Source organism: Dromaius novaehollandiae, chromosome 11 (genome assembly GCF_036370855.1).
Source record: "Dromaius novaehollandiae isolate bDroNov1 chromosome 11, bDroNov1.hap1, whole genome shotgun sequence".
Taxonomy (NCBI): domain Eukaryota; kingdom Metazoa; phylum Chordata; class Aves; order Casuariiformes; family Dromaiidae; genus Dromaius; species Dromaius novaehollandiae.
In genome coordinates, this window is record NC_088108.1 from 2,170,783 (window position 1) to 2,186,738 (window position 15,956).

Below are 15,956 nucleotides of genomic sequence, written 5' to 3' on the forward strand. Positions count from 1 at the left end.
TCCTCCTGCTTTGATTAGATTCTGTCCATTTCCCAGTGGATTCTGGCAAACGAGAAGACGGGAAACACCCTGGCAATAATGCATTAGTGACAGCCAGGGCTCCCTGATGCCAGAGATGAGTGACAGCTCCCAGCCCCCTCTCCCAGTATGAAGCCTGGTACCACCCCCAGAGGAAGCCATTTCTACCATGATGCTGCACCCAGGTCATAAGAGAAGAGGCTGGTGCAAAGACTTATGGGACTCTACAGTCTGAGGGCATGTCTCTGAGGGGACAAGGATGTCAATGTAAAGAGAATGTGACTGCAGAGTGCAAAATGGCATTCAGTGCTAGTTCTGGCAGTGCACTTAGAGCTCTCACCAGAGGTTCCACAGCAAAGGAGCGTTTGCAGGACTGTAGTGACTAGTTTTGCATGTCTTTGTAGGGATGCTTACCCTGTGAAAGGCAGCATGGCAGGAACCACGTAGGGGCTTCTTTGAGGACTATCCAGTCAGTCAATGCATATGGTAGCAATGTTACTGGAAGATAAGAGAGGGACAGGCCATGTGCATGAAAACAGGTTTGATGAAGGAGAAGAAGATAGGAGGAGGCTGCCATGGTGATTTGGAGAGCAATGGTTAGGAAAATGATCTGGCATGGATAGTAGCAGAAAACCATGGGTTTGCAAAAGCTGGAGGACAAGTCTCAGCCATGTGGAAAAGTAGGACCAGCTGTGTCTCAGACAGGTGAGGCAAAGAGAATCCACCAGGCTCAGACATATGCTGGGTGTGAGAACTCACAAGGAAGTGTAAGTAGAAGATGACACCAACATAAGACCCAGTAGTGATTGGGAGGATGGAGAAGTTCCCAGAGACTGGGTGGGGGCTGGTGATTGCAGGTAGGGTTGGGGCAGGTTGACATCTCTGCATCTCTGCTATAGTAAAATTGCACTGAGAGAAGAAATCTAGACCTGGGGGAGTTCACTGAGCCATCAGGACAGATGTATTTCCAGTTGGGGCTGTCAGGTGCAGATGAAGAAGAGAACAAGGACAGATGCTGTGGGAATCCCCTGTAAGACCTGCTGCAAAGCTGGTGGCTGAGTGGCAACACACTGAGGAGAGGACAGAGGGGGTAGGGACAGCAGGTGGGAGAGCCACAGTAGCCAGCAGAGGACAAGATAAAAGAAGAGCACCACAGCTGAAGGTTTCAGTGGAGCCAAAGGCAGAAATGGGACCGTGGTGATTTGGAAGAGAGGGACTCCAGGCAGTGACAGAGAAACATGCTCAGGAGGCTGTGAGGTGGAAGCCTTGGAAATGAGGAGCAACTGTGGAAGTGAGCAGAGTGGGTTTTGAAAGGTGGTGAAGCTAAAGGTGTTTCTAATAGGAAGGGGAAGAGGCAGAGGAGGAGACAAATGGGGAAGGGACCAAAAGTGGGAGTCCGGATGTCCAAGAGTTAGGGTGTGATGCAGGAGGTGGCCTTGATTTGCATTCAAGCATGGACGCTATAGTCTTCTGCGGTGCTGAGAGGAGGGGAGAACTAAGTGGCATTTTATGGACAACATATTGAATAAAATTTTTAGTTTCGATGTCTCTAGGGCTCTTTGGTTTACAAAAAAAAAAAAAAAAAAGAGGAAAAAATCATTTACAAACGTCTGTGAGATTTTCCTTTGTTTCCCTTTGTTTTTCCCCTCTGAAGTGAAAGTTTTGTTCTCATTTTTTTCCCCTGTACAGAAATGATACACACAGAAAGCAAAAAGAAAAAAAAACAAACCTAGAAGCTTCTGAGGCATAAAGATTAAACCAAGCAGTGTCAAGTTAGCAGAATCATGGAAAAAAAAATAGGTTGGAGAAGACCATGTTTGTAGAAGCACAGGAAGTTTTGGGTGGGAAGAGATCTCCGGAAGTGTCTAGTCCAATATTCTGCTCAAAGACAGGCCAGCTTCAAAGTCGGGGCAGGTCATTCAGGACTTTGCCTAGACTATGATCTGAAAATTTCCTTGTGCTTAACTTAAAGTTCCCTGGAAAGCTGTGGCTGCAGATAATCGCTTTTTCTCCTACCCCTGAAGTTCTCCATCACTTTGGTGTTCCTCTGTGACTTGGTTTTGTACCTGCAGGGGTAGTGTAAACCCCGAGCATACTACATCAAGCTTTTGTACCCCTTTCCAGGTGAAGCAGCCTATGTGCAGAGCCCAGCTCTGTAGTAGAGCAGCCTTGATGGAGTTGAGGACATCTCTGCCTAGCACTGTTTCATCACAGGGGCAAATGATCTGTGAACAGACCTGTCTTCCATTTGAGTTGGGGAGTGGAAATCAGTTCCAGACCTCACATATGGACCTCTGAAAAGTGTGGTTACAGTCTGAGATCTTGTCTACTCATGGTCTTGCAATAACAACACTGATACACAGTGATACAAGGCTGCAAGGATTTTAGATTCCTAAGCAGAGGGGGCACAGCACATCAGCATGAAGCATGTTTGTGCCACTGCAGCAGCAGCAGAAGGGCTTGTACCAGAGCAATTATTCCCAGTGAAAAAACACCCTTTCTTGTCCTAGCCTGTCTAAGCATAGAAATTGTGTGGAAAAATTAGTTCTCAGAAGGTGACACTCCCTATCAGGAGCAGAGAGATTCCTAGAGCACCTTTCTGGGACTGTGAGCAGAGCAAAGCCTTGTTTCCAGAAGAGAGGGGGCCACATTATCACTAGGCAAACAAGTCATGCAGAGCAGCAACTGTTCTAGGCAGACCTATCAGTTAAGCCAAGCATGCATGAATGTGCTTGAAGGAGTGTGGTGAGAGACTGGCCTTAATGAGATTGCAAACACAAGCCAGCACTTAACAGCTCTGGTGACACTCATTACTGCACAGTGCAGTGTATTGAGATAATTAAAGCGTGCCTGCCATGTTGTGATTAATTTCTTTTCTAATTAAGTGCGTTATATGGTTGCAGCTTGTTATTCGTGGGTAATTAGCAACTTTCCCTGCCTTTGTGTGTTTAATGTATCATAGTTAGACTTGTGCTATGTTTCAATGGCAATATGGCCCTGCAAGTGTTCCTTTCTCCATGACCCACATGAAGGATCTCACTGGGGTCCCATCCTGCTGCTAAACTCTGGAGTCGTGGCAGAGTTGGAGTGCAGTGGGTTCACAGGATGCTTCACACATCCTGACCTGCATGGTCAGCCTCAGTGGGGCATAAACCATTGCAGGACATTCCCCAGCCCTTGTCTTGGCAGATTTGGGGCCTGCTGTTACTGTATGTGAGCCACTCCCTTGTCTGACATAGCCTGTGCTCCCCAGACAACCCACCTCTTTGGCTCTCTCCCTCCTCCATCCCTGGCTCACACTGCTGTTCCAGAAATACTGACTGTCAGTCCCTGGGCTGCACTGCATGGCCCAAACGAAAAGGCACTTTTGAAAATTCAGGGTCCCCCTCTGGGTAAGCACAGGGACCGTTTGCTCTCCTCAAGACTGTCTGAATCCTTCCTCTCAAGGAAAAGTTCACTGGTGATTCTTGGCGACACAGGGTCTCTGTTGCTGGGTTTCCCCCAGCACCTGATTGCCACTGTTTTTGGATAAGTAGACCATGAGACCATGCCATGGGCATTTTGAACACATCAACAGCATTGACAGCTGCAACATGTTCCTGTGCTCCGACAGTCTTTTTGTTCTTGTAAAGTGAAACCCAGCTTTTCCCCTCATTTTGGGCCTCCGGGAACACATGCAGATGGATGTATCCAGGCTACCCCTCTTGTGAGCTGCCTCAGAGTCCCAGCCTTGCTTCTGGCTCCCAGCTCCCTTGCTGCTACCAGCTGTTTCTCTTTGGAAACTGTCTTTGGAATACATTTGCCTCAGCTGGGTGCACATAGGCCGAAGAGATGTTTGTCTGTGTCTAAAGAACAATCAGTCACAGTCAGGAAAGTTGGTGGTGGCATTTCAAAAGAGTAGTTTGTAAAAGCCCAGTGCTTGACTTTGAAGCCTCTCTTGGGTCTAGCCCTCAGTCTCTGTGGCTACCTCTGTGCTCCCATGTTGTTGTGGGGCTCAAGCACAAGCCAGGCAGGAAAACATGTGTGTGTACAGACATGGGCTAGGTCCTACTCAAGGTCTCAACCAAGGGGCAATGTGGATGCAACCATCTGCTACCTCTGTGCTGTGCAAACCCAAAGCTTGAGGAGGTGAGTGCCATCCTGCCAGCATAAGACCCTTCACCAAGTTATCCTCAGTCCACTGTCATTAAATCTCATGTGGTCCAACAGGCAATGCTGATGTCAGCTCTCCCCTTTCCAAGTTCTGTGTATTTTCCCTGTTTTCTCTCCTTTAAATAGCTCAGAGCAGATAATGTAGCCATTTTTCTTCATCATCTGGCTCCAAATCTGTTATCTGACAGAGTTTTGAGTGGTCTTTTGCCTGTTCAGCTCTGAATGAACATGTGCACATCACTAGGGAGAGCAGCAATGGGCAGCATGTTTGCAGAGTGAGTACCAAAGGGCTGGGGGAGGCCTGGGCCTGCCATACCATGAGATGCGGCATGCGGGGCACAGGAGCTGGGTTTGAAACATTGTGTTGGTGGGACCCAGGCTGACTAGCTGTAGAGGCAGAAATGGGACAGTGATTGAGCATTAGGGTTATGACTTGGGCAATGCTCCTGCCTGTCTTCTTGAAGACTGTTTGGAGTTTTGTTGGCCTGCATTTGGTTTCGGATCCATTACAATGTCCAGATCTTTTTCAGCAAGGTGACTCCTAACTTGCTGTTATCCAGCTTGCCTCTGAGCAGCTGGATAAACTTTGCCTCCTTCTCCATACAATCACATTGCTCTTTTCCAAGCATTCTTCCATGTTGTCATGAGTTTTCATCCTGCTCTCCAGTTTTTTTTGACCTCCTGGCAGAGCACGCTGCCCATCAGGTTAATAAGCACACCCTGTATTCTGTTGTCCAAGTCACTAATAAAATTTATTGACTCCTGCAGAATAACAGATCACAATAAAGGTGTGAGCTGAGGTCAGATATGTCTCAGAGGCTGCTCCATCATGACATGTGATTCTAGGGGCCTGACCTTCTGCAATGCCAGGTCTTCATACAGGAGCTAACAGGAATTTGCTATGAGTGTCTCCAGATGTAGCTCCAAGAACCATGCAGAGGGCTCTTCTATTCAACAGAATGGTGGTGTTCTGGCTATTCAGGGACATGCGCAGTTTTTGTGTCTGTCTCTCCCCCCCCTCTCCCCCCCACTGCCCCCACTGAAATTTGCCTTCCATTACCTCCTAATTTATTTAAATACAAACTGGTGCTGTACAAAAAGAATAAAAACTAAATAGGGTCAAATACCACTCATTTAGCATGAGGGGCTAAATACAAAGTGCAGGTTTCCTTAAGGGATAATACTGCTGTGTTGCTGTTAAAGAAAACGCCTCTGAAAACATACCATTCTGGATGAAAATACGGTACAGCAAAGTGACCTGTCTCAGGATCAGGACACGCTCCAGGGAGGAAAGCTGTCAGGCTGGATCCATCTCCCTCATCATAGATGCACGGTAGAATGATGCAATAGTTATGGTAGGAAGAGACATCAGGAGGTCTCGGTCCAACCTCTTGCTCAAAGGCCAATTTTGAAGTTAGATTCAGTTTCAAAGTTTGATCGTGTAGCCAGTTTAAAACCTGATCTCAATATCCTTAAAATCGTCAAGGCCCTGCTACACCAGAATCTGCAATTTGCAGACAAAACCCAAGCTCAAACATATGAGAGCTGGAACTGAGCTGGGTTTGCTGGGAGATCTGCCTGTGGAAGGACTGGCCAGGGAAGGCTGAGTACAACTGGGCTAAGGCTGCAGCTGGAAAACTCTCCATGGTGAGAACGAGCCCCCTATGTACACAATTTCCTCTTAACCCTCTTGCATAAAACAGCAAGAAAAGCACAGCCCTGTCTCAAGCAGATCTGCTGCTTCCCTAGAAGAAGTCCTATCGCACACTCCATCAAGCCCAGAAGGACTCATTGGTTTCACAGGCAGAGATACCGCAGTGCTGGATGGCCGGGCAAAAGAACGGGTCATGGGAGGGCTTGGCCATCTCTGCGGAGTGGGATGAAATGTGCTCTCTGGCCATGCTCTGGCTGATCAAGGCTTGGGAACGGTGGTAATGGATGAGAGCAGCATGGCCCCTCATGCATGCTGTAGGGGATGTGGCTGACAGGGCTTGACTCAGGGCATGGGCAGAACTTAGGGGAGATGCTTAAGGCTCTCAGGAAAACAACCCTGAACCTGGTAAGTTACAAAAGGTCCTCTGCTCCCGAGGTGTGGGAGAGAGGCAGGGGAGAGTGTGCCTTGGGACTCTGCCAGAGAACTTTTTTTGTTAAACCTCCCTTTACCTGAGCTCTTTAATCTCTGTACGTATTTTCTCAAGGGTCAGGCAGACACAGGCAATCTGTTTCCCGTGCTCAGAGCATGAGAGGCCTGAGTACTGGGTGGCAGCTGAATTCCCAGTGCGGCAGGGCTATGTGAGAGCAGATTTTCCTCTTTGCAAAGCTGTTTCAGAAACTTTCCCTTTCCACAGCAGGACAAGCTTGAAACCTTACCAAGACCATCAGGACAAGCAAGAGAAGGATTAACATCCCAACAGCCTTTGCTTCATGATCTCTCTGTGGAGAAGGAGACACCTTCAGGCTTTGGTCCGAGTAGGAGATTTGAATGTGGGCTTTCCCTAATCTTTGCATGGCTCTAAATACCACACTGATGTGGAGAAAAATCTCTTATCCCTTCTTTCTCTCTCTTTTTCTCTCTCTAGTTAGACCAAAGCTTATACTTGGCAAAAACTTTCTGACAAAGGACTCTCAGAATTGGCAGAAAGCTTGTTTTGAGGAATCAGCACTCTCTGTCTAGAAAATGGATCATTTGGAAATGTCTTGAAAGCTCACAGCATAATTTTAGCTTGGTCCAACATTGGGAATACACATCACTGCTTCTTTGCCCAAACCAAGGTGTCAATCAAAGGGCTGAACCAGGTGTAAATCTAGCTGGCCTGAGCCCCTTTCCATCTTCTCCAACTGCACCTTCAAAACAGGTGGTTGGAAGGATCTTACTGTCAGTGGATCTAGATCCCAGCAGGCCTCTCTATCCAGGGGCTCAGATCATGCATCCCCATCAACATCAAAAAATTTAGGAAAAACAGCCTCATTTTGGCCACATGTGACACAGCCTCGCCTCAATCACAGTGTCTAAAATTGCTTCTAACAGTTAAATTACCGTTAATGATTGCAGGCTAGGCACACGCATTGAGGACATGAATATCCAGTCCTGCTTTGTACTGCTGAGTGACTTTCTAGGCAGAAATTTCCACTGCACATTTTTGTGTTGGATGTGGAGGGGGCTGTTTCTTAGTACTCTGGGATTTCTTATAGCGAGCAGCTTTTTGTTCTTGTGTCAGGGAACCAAAGGTCCTAATCTTTCTTTTCCAGACCATGCATGACTTCATAGGCTCTTCTCCAGACCCTTCTCATTTGTCTCCCCTCCAACGGAAATAATCAGTCCTTTCAGTCTCTCTTCACAGCACAATGTTTCTGGACATTTATCTCGCTCATGTTTTTCTCAGAGCCATTTTTCATCCAGAGACATCCCCTCTGGGAAGGGGCCACCCATACCACCCACAGCATTTTACTGAGGCTGCCTCCTTGGCTTGGGTAATGGCTTTTGCTTGCTCTAAGTCTGCTGTCTGTTTTGAAACATAGCAGAAAGGCTCTCGCCTGGTTATATCCTCTCAGAATTTACCTGTTAGGGCCTCTGGAGTATTTATATCAGATAATTTTGAGTTACTTTGCACCCTTGGATGTCATGGTAGATGCTTTTACAGCAGTGTATTATTATTCCATTATTTTCAATAATAGATCAGTAATGGAACCATTACTCAACACAGCTGCCATCTAATTGCTATGCTACCAGGCTGGTCTCACTCTGGCTGAACTCCCCCTCTTCTCGACAGGTTATTCTAATACTCCTCTGCCGCTCCTTCAAAACACCTTTCTAGTGGCAGCCTTCTTTCTGGGACTTCAGAGGGGTTTGTGAAGCCCAGGTGATCATGGTATAGAGATGTACACTTCTAAGCCTTAGGATCAGCTGGTTACAGAAAACACACCTAGCTCAGCTTGCTGGGGATAAATGAGAACCCAAACCCATCCCCAGAGGACTCATTTTCAACAAGTATCTTAAAAATGGGCAGAGAACAGACTCCTTGAGCTATCACACAGGCAACGTAGTGTAATGGGGTACAAAAGGAATTTAAAGTGCTTGGAGATATAAAGGACTCTGCAAAGATCTGACAAGATGAGGACAGATGTAGGAGCTGGTCAGATGCTGATCGGTCCTGACTACAGGTGTCCTTCAGGTGTGGCTGACTGAAATATGACTGTGCATGAGTGGTGGTGGGGGTGCTGACTCTTCCTGGATGGTCTCAGTGCTTCACCAGCTCCCTGCTGAGGGATCCTAGATCCCCCTAATGCTTTTCCTTCTACTCCATTGCCAATTTCCCCTTGTGATCGGAGATCCTAGCAGGGGTCCAGAGGACAAATGGGTCTCAGAGCTCATCAGACATGCCCAAGTCCTAGCACCCTGACCATAGTCAACCCTTTGCCCTGGGCTGGGGGTATGAGAGCAATGTCCCCATTTCTGATGAAGGTTTCAAGTATGTGGGCAGAGTCAGCCTTGGGGAGGAAGGAAGGAACCTGGGTGCTGTTCAGGTGGCTTTCAAATCCATGGATGTGTCTAGACCATGTCTACAGCTCAGCAAGTTACCTGAGGATGTCACAAGCCTGGGAATACAAGAAAGAAAATTAGCCTTAAACACAATGGCCTTGCCATCTTTTATGGCCTTACCATAAAAGATGTGACTATTAACCAGGTGCTTGGAGAACTCCATGAACGTCTGCATAATTCTAATGACGCAAGTTACAGCTATGGTTTGTCTGGATCAAACAGCTCCTAATTATCTTTGGGCAGAAGCAAAGCTACCTGACCTGTGCTTTGGGGGTTAAATATGGTGTCCCACTGCAATGTCATTGCAGGAAGCCAGAGTGGTTAAAATACATCCAGGTGATGCTTGCCACTGTAATGAAATTGCCCAATAATAGTTCTCTGATTTCCTTTCTCTATCTCTGTCATTTTTATTCATTGTGTTTATGGGGAGTTTACAGTAGAGGGGACAGCTGTTGCTGAGACAAGCCGGCACAGAACATTAGCTCCTGCACTGCCTCTCTTACAAGTAAATAAAAAACACAATTTTTCATTTTTATTCCTTTTTTGGTGGGGATGAAATAAACATTCCAGTAATAGCCTTCTATTAAAACAAATGTTTGTTTAGCTGAAAGGCTCGGCTTGGCAGTGAAATGCAGCGGTGGGGAGAAGCACTTGGGATGGGATGGCTTAAACACATTGCTTGTGTTGTTGCAGGCTGGAGATGCTGGAGAGGTTGCTGGTCTCAGCTCTTCAGAAAGGGCAAGGACCTCTGTGCACTCGCCGTGACTCCAGCGCCTTTGGCAGAATGCTATGTTGTGCTGTGGGCCTTGCAAACCCTGCCTGTTTGCCGGCCTCTTCTCTCTCTATGGCTTTAAGCGTTCACATCTCTGCTAGCCCATACTATGGGGTTTGAACACTATTGACCTCTTCTCCTGCTGAAAGAAGCAATAAGTTCTTCTAGGTTGCATTAGGAAGAGCATTGCCAAAAGGTTGAGGGAGGTGATCCTTCCCTTCTATTCAGCCCTGGTGAGGCCACATTGGAATACTGTGTCCAGTGCTGGGCTCCCCAATACAAGAGAGTCACGGAGCTACTGGAGTGAGTCCAGCGAAGGGCTACTAAGATGACTAAGGGACTGGAGCATTTGTCATGTGAGGAAAGGCTGAGAGAGCTGGGACTGCTCAGCCTGGAGAAGAGAAGACTGAGGGGGGATCTTATCAATGTGCATAAGTATCTAAAGGGAAGCTGCAAAGAGGATGGTGCCAGACTCCTTTCCGTAGTGCCCGGCAGTCAGACGAGAGACAACGGGCACAAACCGAAACACAGGAAGTTCTGTCTGAACATGAGGAAAAACTTCTTTACTGTGAGGGTGACTGAGAACTGGCACAGGTTGTCCAGAGATGTTGTGGAGTCTCCATCCTTGGAGATATTCAAAAGCTGTCTGGACATGATCCTGGGCAGCCTGCTCTAGATGATCCTACTTGAGCAGGGGGGTTAGACTAGATGATCTCCAAAGGTGCCTTCCATCCTCAGCCACTCTGTGATATTGTGAAGTTTTCAACCAGTGCATTAGGCATGTCAGAAACGCCAGTTCATTATAGCTGGTCAGTGTCTGCTGTTTCCCCCCTTCAGGAACGTGTCCTGAACGTGAACATGAACAGCTAACTCAGACTGTGGGCAATCCGCAGAGAATCAACAGGAAGTAGGATGTTCCACAGGGATCCAAAAGGGATCTGTACAAGGCTCATCATTATTTTCATGAGTGATCTGCAAAGGAATACGAAATTGCTGCTGCTGAAGCAAGTGACTGACACAGATCATCTTGGCAATACATAAAGAATAGTTCAGGATAGGCATGATGGGACAGTTTGGATTCCATAATAAGCTGGTCTTATTCAAATAATAGTGCAAACTGGTCACACAGCCAGGGCTCACTGGAAAGCAGTGGGTCCGGAAAGGTTTTAGAGCCTCACTGAACAAGTAATTTACCATGAGTCCCTGGTGCAGCACTGTAAAAAGTGCCATGCAGTCCGTGGGTGCATAAACCCAGGAGCTCTAAAACTGGGACTGATGAGGCAATTTCTGCTTTCTAGAAAGGGATTAAATTAGAGTGACAGGACAGGTGTGTCAAAGCCAGGAGCCAGACCCACTGGGAAGCTCAAGTATAGATTCTCTAGGAAATTAGGGACCTGGGAAGTGATGTAGGAGAAAAAATGGTGCATGGGTTTTGGCACAGCAGATATGATGGAGGGTCTGTTAGCCAGGCATCCTACTCACCGCAGAGCCAGGGAATGGGTCCTACTGGCACCTGCCCGGAGGGGAAACGCTGTGCTGGAGATGCAAGGGAGTTTATTGCTGACCTCCTGCCCTGCAATGGCTGCAAGAGGCCAAATTACATATTTTAGCACAAAATGAGAGAATATGTTGTCTAAACCTTCTCCATTTGGAGCTACAGGTTATCATGACAGGGGCTGATGCTGAATGTGATGCTTTCGATCTGAAAACACAGCTCTGTCATCTGCTGGGTTTATGGGACCTCCTTGGAAAGGCTGCAGTCCTGCTGGCACCTGCCCTGTCAGAGCTGGTGTTTGGAGCCCATCACCCAGGTCCTTCCCTGCGCACAAGGCTGCATCTCTTCCATCCTGCTGGGAAGACCCTGATTACATTCTCCCTTTCTTTTAATTAAAAAATACAGATGCCTGAAGAGGTGTATGTGGCTCCAATGAATCCTTCATCTGAAAAGCTGCTGAGTGGGGAAATGGTTGGTGCATAACCTGGGTCTTGACATTTTTGAGAAGAGGACTTCCAGTGTCTTTTCATTGAAAAAAAATGGTTGAAAATTAGTTAAAAGATTTAAAAGTTGAAATCAAAGCAAAGTTATTTGAATCTGCCAAAATATATACATATATATATATATGCCCACATACATATCTATATATAAAGAGAATCCTGATGTGATTTCTTTTGCCTTAGTTACATTATTTTTATTTTTACTTTTCCTCTGGTTTTGGAATAACTTTAAATTTTTTTTGGAAATGTTTTTGGGATTAGGAAACAGTTTTCTCAACTTTTCAGCTGCTGGGAGAATGGGAAAGGAAACTGGCACAAGGTATTGAAGTGCCTTAAAATGGGTAATGATAAAAAGTACCTGTGATAATATTTATGTGTTATGGACTGTATTATTACAAAGTAATAGTCTTTGTGTGACATAACTGTGTCCAAAATAAAAGATTACACAACAGTGGTATAAATATGCATCTCATTTGCAATTACTAACATAAGGGAGGTGTGAATTTTAGCTACAATGTTATTTCCTTCCTGGCTAATTCTTAAAGACATTAATCTTAACAGACTTTTATGATCAACTAATCTGACCTCCTGGGCAAGGCAGGATGATAAATCATTCATGGACAAACTCTGGTTTTCCTTGAATGCTTTAGATATGTTGTTATTTACTGAAGAGCTTCAATTCCCAGGGCTCAGCTGTTTTTTTTTTTTTTTCCCCCACACTGTTCACACTGGATTTCTGCAAACATTTTCTAAAGTACCAGGCAGTTTCCTTGAGGCTAACACAGACCTTGAACCAGAGGCACCAAGCTCTGTATCTTCAGGTACGGAAATATCAGCTACTCACTCCCATCCTTTCCGTGACTGCCTCTGAGGCCTCTGATCAGCCAGGATGGGCTTCAGCCGGCTGCCAACACAACGGTTTCTCTCCCTGCCCTGTGCAATGCGTGGCTTGGGGCTCCCCACACTTGGGCTTGATGATGCCTTCCCCTGCCCTGCTATCCATTGCTCTTGAATCCTTCAACCAGCACTTACTTTTGTAGGTCAAGTAACTGGTGGATTTTATGGTGAGCTAAAAGTGAGTATCAGCTTTTTAATAGGAACAATACTGTGATGGTTTGAATTTATTTAAAGCACATTACTTCCTAGAAAGCCAGCATGGCATGCTGTTAAAGCCTCGTATTGGGTTTTTAAATGTGGAAGTAGATCATAATGTAATATGGAAGTTTTCCTGGCTGCCTCTATTTGTACAGTCCTGCTCTGTTTACCATCCTAATGCTGTGCTAAACTATCTTACTGTCAGCTGTTTTCTTCTGCATAATTCCATTTAAATTCTCAGCCACCAGGTGCTGTATGAGTATTAAACACACTTTGAACTCTCTCTGCCTTTGAGCATTCTTTTTCTTCCTTGTTCCTGAATGCCCCACTCTCACTTTCTCTGGTCCTGGGGCTCCACACATGTTTTCTCAGTGATTTCCTGCCCTCTTGCTCTGCCTTACTTGTTCCCGCCCTGCATCTCTGCCTCAGTTATTTTAGGACTCCTTGTGTGCTTGATTCTGAAGTTCTGAACCAGGTCAGGAAATGTATCTGGCTGAAAAAAATAATACTTTTTTTTTCACAGCTTATTTTTGGGGCAGAGCAATTCCCTGTGTCACAGTGTGGAGGCAGAAATAAGCTTCAGGGATTGACTTTGGGGCAGTGTCCTCAGTCACTGTTGCCAGCACTCCCTGTTTACTGAGCAAATGTGGCCATGACCCTGAAGCTCAGATACCTTTGCTGCCCTGCTGAAGAGGGATGCCCTTGTACACTGGATGGAGATGCTCAAGTGTGGTTCTTATCCTTGTTTCTAGTCTGAGAATATAGGCGTTTGTTCAGTTGTTACCCTGTTTCATGGCAGATGAGCCAGCGGAGCTGCTTGGGTTCAGCCATGGGCATAGGTCACTGACACTGAAGGCAGAGTTAGAACGAGAAGAGCCAAGGTCACAAGAGGCCAGCAAGAGCTGACCAGCAGTAAGACACTTCTTAACAAGGTCATTGGTTTGGAAGGAGCTGTCTTTCCAGGTGCACAGACCACTGGAGAGTATTCTCAGCTCAACTGCATGAAGGTCTTGTGCTGTCCTCCCCAAACTCCCTATTTTCTCTCTTTCTCATCCTCTGACTCCTTTGTGGTGCCCTGAGCCAAATCCATCTCTCTGCAGAAGGTGTCCATTCAAACCACAGCTGACTTTATGGGACAAGGATTGGCCCAGCACTCCTTCTCCCCCATGCAATGGAAATGACAGCTGATAACATATTCCAAATGCCTCTTTCCCCTTCAGTATTCATTTTCTTGCACAGGAACATTCATTCTTCTGCATCTATGCTGCATACCAAACATGCTGTTTCTGTCTCCAATGTATTCAGTTCAAGGTCTTTTCTTTAATAGCCTTGGTTTTACCTTTTCAAAATAATTCCAAAGAGATCTTGCTGATGACTCAGGAGGTACGAGTTATGGTCTATGGCAGTGTCATCATGGATATGAATCTTAATGGCAACCTGCAAACCTTCAGATGAATCTAAGAAAGGAGACGATAATGGTGTCCCAGCATACACCTCTCCATGTTACATTCCGATTTGCCGTTAATCCTGTGCACACTTGGAGATTAAAATGAGACCAGTCTAATTAAAGCCAATATAAATAGGAGATCCATCTCCTAAAATATGACTGATTAATAATGTATTACACTCTAGCAACAAAGAGCTGTAAATTACTCAGGCAGTGGCACAGCAGCCAGCTTGCTGTGTGCCATGCTAAGGGCTGCCAGTAACGACTGGCTTCTAAATCATGTCTGCTTGGGTTCATCTCCAATAGACTAGAAAGACTTAATTCTCTCAGTTCAATAAATAATGCGTCTGTATTAAACACAGCAAGTAATTCATTGCCTCCTGTGTAACCAGTAGCTCAAAAATCTTCATTTAAAGCTATTTATGGGGGAATGACTCCCTTATATGTTAGGGATGGTTATGAAGTCTTTCATTTTTGAGTCACTGAGTAAAGACTAGCACAGCTTAAAATCTGGATGTTAGTTAGAGGAAGTAATCACCACTTCATGTCTCTTCAGTCACTCTAATGTGAAAGAAAATAGTCATTTTGTTTTGGTTCCTGGTGGACAGATGTCAGCAGCACTTGGCTGTAATTGGGTCCCAACCCTAGAGAAGACAGGGACTAAAAAGAAACAGATTCTTAAGGCTGCTTTTCACATTCACCCAGTTCTGATGAATTCATTGTCTAACTCTTGCAAGCCTTAGCATACCACATGACCTGGGGGATGGTGGAATCCTCATTAATAAAAGCTGGGGTTTCAGATGGTCTAAATTAGCACAGCTACCAAGCAAGTGCAGTGGGTTTGGTAGCAATACCTGCTTCCACTATCTGAGGTATCAACCCTGAAGAGCCCTCTGTCCCTATGGCAAACTGAGGAAAGTGCAAGCACATGCCAAGAAAGCATTTGACATGTGTCTGCAAAGATCTGTAATTGCTTAATGAACAATGAATGTGCCATCATAGTATAGGCCTGGGGAAAGGGCATGTGATGTCTGTCTGGCTCAGCAGGGAACAAGCAAGGTCTGTGACTGGTGAGATTGCCTGTACAAAGGAGACTGTAGCACATAAATAAAATTCTTCCTCATCTTAACAAGAGAAAAATGACAGAAAAAAAATAACACAGGCCTCTAAACTCTGAGTATCTCCTCTTTGGGAATATTGATACAAAGGCCTTCTCCATGTCCAGCCTGTGATAGCAATCATCATATCAGAGCGGGTATGAATAGTAATCCTAATGCTAGTTTATTGTGAGAAGACCCTTCTCTCTCAGTTCTCCTGCAAAAATTTCCAAGGGATGCTCTGGAAGTACTATGGACCAAGTACACCTCTTGCTGAAAGCCAGGTAGCAATCAGGGAAGCCCAAGTCTACCCTCAGGAGGCACTGAAGGGTCTTGGGTGCGGGAGGATGCCCAGTCAGTAGAATGGTGTCTCAACTAGCTCTTTGTCACTTGGTCTCCTCTCCCACTTCCTACAGACTTGGCAATCCTCCTTGAGTAGCCCTCTGCCTGCAGGTAGAGCTAATGCCATGTCTCAAGGGAATAGTGAAAAGCTATCTATTTGTATCTCCACTGTGTTCCTGTGCACCAGGCTTGACAATGTCCCAAGAGCAGGCTACAGAGGAACAGTGTGTCACTGAAAAGAAACCCTGTAAACATGAAGTGTCTATGATTTCCACGATTTCCACCTTGCAGAAGTAGTGTGGCTGGAGCCATTGCCAGTGGGAACCTCCTTGCCCCAGACATAACAGCTCCTCCTTTGCCTGCCCTTGAACAGGTTTTGTGGCATTACTAAACCCCTGATCTGAAGAGCTTCACTCTTGCTTTACACCAAAGCACAGAGGAAACATCAACTGTCTGGGCAGCCACAGTCTGTTTGGAGTCAGTTCACATTTTCTGTGA